Raw genomic sequence first — 6,000 nt, forward strand, 5'->3', positions numbered from 1 at the left:
TTTCGAAAACTTTTGTTCATAATTCTAAGGGGATAGCACTATGATCTGGTATAACGTCCATGCTCGTTGCCCACATTTCCATGACTATGACTCGATCGCATATTTACCGCTGGTTTTGAAAACATGATCTTGCAGTATTCCGTTATTTTTGCATTTAATGCATACAACGTCGATGATGTTGCTCATTCAAATTTATTGGATATGGAGGTCAGGCGCGCAAGCAGTGATTTTGGGTCTCTGATTGCTTCGTTATTATTAGTGATCTTTCAATCAGTCCGAGGGCGGAATTGTAGCATTTTAAAGACAAATCCAAGTATCTGCGTGGCGGCGTAATAATGGTTCGTGCATTACTAACTATACGCGTGAACTTCTAGTCTCAGGAATTGAGTATGCCTAGGGATACATTGAATAGTCATTATAATGCAATGCCGTGCGCATTGTACATAGAATTCACTTCCAAAATGCACAACTTGCATCTACATAATCTCGACATATTATGTTGCGATGGTATATAGATGTGCTTAAGACCTATGATAACCTATAGTTGTCAATCTTTTACTAAACATACAGTCGAAAGCGCTAAAATCGAATCGCATTTCTAGTTAATATGACTAGCTCGTTACAAGTATAGTTGCCTTGTCTATAATTATTCTGCATCCGCAATTAAACCGAGTAGACCTACGCGGTTGCATTTGATTCAAGTTGGAGTTCGAACAGGCTCGTTAAAATTACGTACCTCGTATATATTTCCGTATGCCTTCTCGATAGCTGGTGTGATTGGATTCATGCCAGCCAAACCATTGGCGATGGTGAAGCTTCCAGTTACGGTGATGGCAGCTAACACGAACACGCAGTACCAAGAGTTCTTGAATATAAGCAATCCTCACGTATATATGTATATTGTATATATATGTATATAAGCCAGGGCGGTATATACCCTGGTAATGGGTCCGCATGCAAGATAATTTTATGATGAGACCCACGAACACTAGTCACGCTCCAGGAAGAGCAACGGTAAGTGTAATTGCGCCCATAACACATAAACCTAATTAAATCCTACGCCAGCCACCCGGCCACGTTAGCATAGGTAGTGCTTGAAGCAAAAATAAGTTCGATTGCCAAGTCCCCAATGCATATAGTGTGACGTAGAAAGTTAATGACGAAAATTATTTTATGATTATGCTCTCCCACGACGCAGTCTCATCTCGTTCAAGGAAAAAAAATTTAATCGTGAATAGCCTTGATTAGTTTATATGGTTGTTGTTGTTGTTGTTAGTTATTGAACAAAAAGATTTGGTGCCTATCGCCTGACGGCCTTTTGTACCGCTGTCAATGACACTTTTTAAAGTAATTGTTACCGTAATTGACTATTTCGAGGTTTTGTTGTAATCGTAATGTATGCCTTCATCGCCCCGTGTCTGCTCACCACTTCCTAACACGCACTTCGTTATTCTCTCGCATTGCTACGTCGAAACTACATCCATGCCATAAAATGATCTACCTTATGCTTATTCCAATAGGTATATTACCTGTGACTGTTTCGACGAAGAATCCATTTTATAGAATTGGTCTGTTCCAATACGTTTCCCACAATACTCGTTCGCATGTACCTATAATGACTGGCTGACAGGCCAACCGACTGACTGACGGACTGAATGAATGAATGAAGGAATGTGCAAGCAACATATCTTATATATTAGTCATGAGAGACTGGTTTCAGAAAAAAAATCTGCCGGTTTCGATCTTGCGCAACAGCGGCTGCGAATCAAATCAGAGGAACGCGTGAAATCAAGCGGACTGCTGTCAGCTGATTTACGAAAAAACAACCAATGCATTTACCAACAACATCCATAACTTTACAAAGGACATATCGCATTCGCGCTTCACAACCGCGAAAATTCCATTCAATACAAGCGGCGGCTTTGAAATTTATCAATTGAGTTGCTGTTTGAAAAATACTAATGTAAAGACCACCTTATCACGAGTTCAACGATTTACTCCTGCTACATATGGAACCTTTGGCGATCTTTTATGGTGATTGCGTACCATTCCAGATGTTTTATAGCAATGGTGTTTCGATGTATATGATCATCGCTTCTGTTCGAAAATATTTTTAAATCCGACATAAAAATGCTGCACACATTTGGACTCAATTCCAACCAGAAGCAGGCAGTGTCCAAATCAAGTCACTATGGCCGAAGTCGACTCATGTAAAAGCTTTTCAAGTACAGTGACACAAACCTTGATATTGAGACCTTTGATTCTCCCCATCGTTGCTTATGGATTTCATGGCGTAGTCATGTGTCGCGTAGATACATGGGGTATCTCATAAAACCCAATACTGCATGCCCTTAGGGAACGCCCACCAAACTTAAATTCACTCCAAATTTAATTACGACAAATAATGAGGAGATAGATTTTAGTCGTATAATCCACAGCTGCAACACCAATGGATCGTGGGTTCGAGTCCGACCGACGTCGACTCCAGAATTCCTACTGAAGTGTTGGAGGTCTACCTATAGCCTCCTCCTCTCCATCTCATTCGCAAAGGCGGTGTATAGACTCCCGGATCCGGAGGCTGTGTGATATCTGGTTGGAAGATCACGCCGACGTCAAAAAGGGGATTCATTCATATTCTGCTGCGCTGACATGGGCTTCCCTGCTGCTTTTGAGCAATACATACTTTGGTTTGCATTTGGTGGATTTTCTCATTTTAGTTTCGAACCTAAAATAGAGTGGCATCATCTTCTGTGAGTTAGTTAGTTTACTAGAAGAACAACGGCCACACGGTGTCTTATAAAAGCCTAGAAATAAGCCGTGCTATAAGTCAGGAGCTACGGAATGAAAATGAAGAAAATCGGCCCAGTGTAAATCAGATGTGGTCGACAAACAAATTACGACAAATGCATGCAACTTCAATGTAATATTGGAAACTTTATTTAATGGTGTCTTTTTGATTCTAGATATTTATATGTAAGGTTCTATTGGAGTTTCTGCAAGGAGCAGCTCGCAAAGTCCCATTATAGACCATTGACCAGATTGCGATTGTTAGACATCCTTGAAAGAAATGCGAGTTTGCTGTTTATTATCCCTACCATCTATTATACTGCCATGTGTCGCTTAAGTTTACTGTCGGAATGTCACGAAGTTTGTTTAAAAGTCTCCGTAGCCTTCGCATACAATTTGTCTTAAAGGAGTTGCGGACTACTTTTAAATAAGTACTCACTGCACTTGCACCATCGTGACCTACGCCCTATAAGTAGACTATACGAACCCACAATTGCGATACTATAGAAAAAATACGTTCCAAACTTCTAAATACGTTTAGAATTTGATGTTTTATTTGGTCCGTGGACATATGAGCATGCGACATTACAGCATGCGAGACTTCGGCATGCGACAATTTGGCATGCGACACATGAGCATGTGGGTTAATTACGGGTTAGGGGTAGGTTAGGGTTGGATTTATGGTTGGGTTAGGGTTAGGGTTTAGATTAGGTTAGGCTAGGTTAGGTTAGGTTAGGCTATGTTTCGGGTTAGGGTAAGTTTTTGGGTTATACAGTCACATGCTGAAGTGACGCATGCTGATGTGTTCCATGCTGAACTGTCGTTTTCCATTGTGTCGCATGCTCATATGTCGGGCAACCGTTTTATTTATCTAATGAACGGACACGCGAACAACTTCTCGCATTTGGGACCGAGACACAAAATTCTAATCTACGTGGCGGACCGGCGGTGGAGAACTACTGATCTAGAGTAAAGTATGAGCTGTGTAGTTGGATGTGTATTGTGGCGGATTTTAGTTTTCATGACTCCGCGAAAACTTGCAGATTAGCGTAAGTGTTCAGTAAGTTATTAACAGTTAAGAGCGACTGCATTTTACACTCTTGATTTTCCGCTATTGTAAAATTAGACCTCAACTCAAACATTTTAGTTTAAGTTGATTTCATTTTGCGCGCGACTACAATTTTAACATACGCCAATATCAAGAGCGGCATCAGAGTGAAGTCACCAATAAGGCCCGCATATGGCGACACTTCGCACACTCAGTTAGAAGAAACGGAAGTTATTGCTAACGTTTCAGTTTTCGCGTGAGTTTCACCGATCTCAGCTGGTCAAAGCAGGCAAGATTGATGCTAGGGATGGTACGAACCTCTGAAAGCTTCTTTGTGAACGCAAACGTGAACCTATGACGTCACATGATGTCATATTGCGAATTCAAACCATACATCTCCGTCAAGTATAATATATTAATGTACGTGATGATTATAGCGACGACTCAGGCCATATTATGCCGCAATCCTGAAGTATCCAGGCTGAATATTTAAATGCCACATGTATCAACTGGAACAATCAAACGCTATAATAATTTCACAAAGTCATTAAAGATTCACAAATGGAAAGCTGAATATTCCGAGCAAACTTTTGAGCAAACATTTTTTAAATGAACACGCGCAAAAATTGTAATACATTAAAATGTTCACATTGCAGAACCTGCGAAGGTTCGTTTGTGAACGCTAACCTTCACATTTCACACCATCCCTCGAGTAACGTTGCAAATATTACCTCACATACAAGTAGAAGTAGCCGTAGTAAGTATTTTACGCTACTGGGGTAACACTTTTAAGTATGAATGGAAATAGATTAAAATCATAACGAGTTGAGTAAGTAGTGCAAGTAGACAAAATTCACTTGCTTTCTTTGTAATATTAGAAGCACTTCTATACTGACCACCATACCGGTCTCGACAAGCCCCTTTACTTGCATTTTAATGCGATAGGTCACTTTGCGCGATTGTTTCCGCGTTTTACCACTCAAGCAAGACCTTAGACGAACGGTCTGGAATCAGTAATGTCCGACTCGAGTCACTTTTTTTGTGAGTCGACTTGACTCGAGTCCTTTTTTCAAATACGTAAAATAACTCGGCTCGACTCGAGTCAATTTTTGTATTGGCTCGACTTGTACTCAAGTCATTGCGCATGACTCGAACCAAGTCATATGACTCGAGACTAGGACGGCCAAGTCAGACATTTCATTGTAACTTCGAAGTGTTAGTTAAGTTACCAAATTATTGGTATTTCGTCAATCAGTCCTGATACTTGGAAAAAAGACAGAAGCTGTTAAAACGGAGGAAAATTACTATATTATGAATGCGATTTTCGAAACGTTCTATATCATTCGAAAATGGAGTGTGGCGAGATAGCATAGTGCTATAATCAACAGCTGCAATGCCAATGGGTTCTGGGTTCGAGTCCGACCCAGGTCGACTCCGGAATTCCTATCTAAGTGTTGGAGGTTTATAGTGGCCCCCTCGCTACGTGATCCGCAAAAGCGGTGTCTTATGAAAAGCTGAAAAGTGGGCCGTGCTACAAGTCGGTGAATACGGAATCAGAAATTAAGTATATCGACCTGGTGTAAAATGACCAATGTAGTCGAAGCACCATGTACATCAAAACAAACAAACAAACTTGAAAATGGAGTTGAAAAAGTGGGTTGAACCCTATTCAACCGAAAACTGAACAGTGAAAATAATGACTTGGACTCGGGGTCGAGTCAAAACACTATGACAAGGACTCGGGCTTGACTCGGTGGTGAATTGAAAATGATTCGACTTGACTCGGATCAAAACCATAAAAGTGATTGACTTGTGAGTCGGAACCTTGTGACTTGGTTACAACCCTGACTTGAATGCTGCGTGGGTCGACGATTGTATATAAGAACAATCTTGCTCATCGAGGATTTTCTGTTTCTACATACCCGTTGCAAGACGGTTCAACTGTACGTCGGATGACAACATTTCAACAATATATAATCGGTTACTATCGCATAATTGTGAGTCATTTTTCAAACATTACATACTCAGTATAGTGGGATAAACAGTAAATGACGGTGTAGCGATTCTCCAAGGCGCGGTTATATTGATAAGGGACTGGCAAGTCGACAGTGGTAGCGTGTGGACGGCTACCCCATCACCATGAGATTTTCATAACTGCTAGGTGT

The 6,000-nt window shown here is 40.8% G+C and overlaps 1 long non-coding RNA gene across 1 annotated transcript; it reads right to left on the bottom strand.

The window, feature by feature from the left end:
- Positions 1-161: 161 nt before the first annotated feature.
- On the bottom strand, positions 162-2,498 carry LOC145452920 (uncharacterized). Its single transcript, XR_013919588.1, has 2 exons — positions 1,530-2,498; positions 162-865 (listed from the first exon to the last, which is right to left on the bottom strand). It is a non-coding gene; the product is annotated as an uncharacterized LOC145452920 (long non-coding RNA).
- Between the last annotated feature and the right edge of the window lie 3,502 nt (positions 2,499-6,000).

This window comes from Botryllus schlosseri, chromosome 12 (assembly GCF_051294905.1).
Source record: "Botryllus schlosseri isolate E-star chromosome 12, Bs_hap1, whole genome shotgun sequence".
Lineage (NCBI taxonomy): Eukaryota > Metazoa > Chordata > Ascidiacea > Stolidobranchia > Styelidae > Botryllus > Botryllus schlosseri.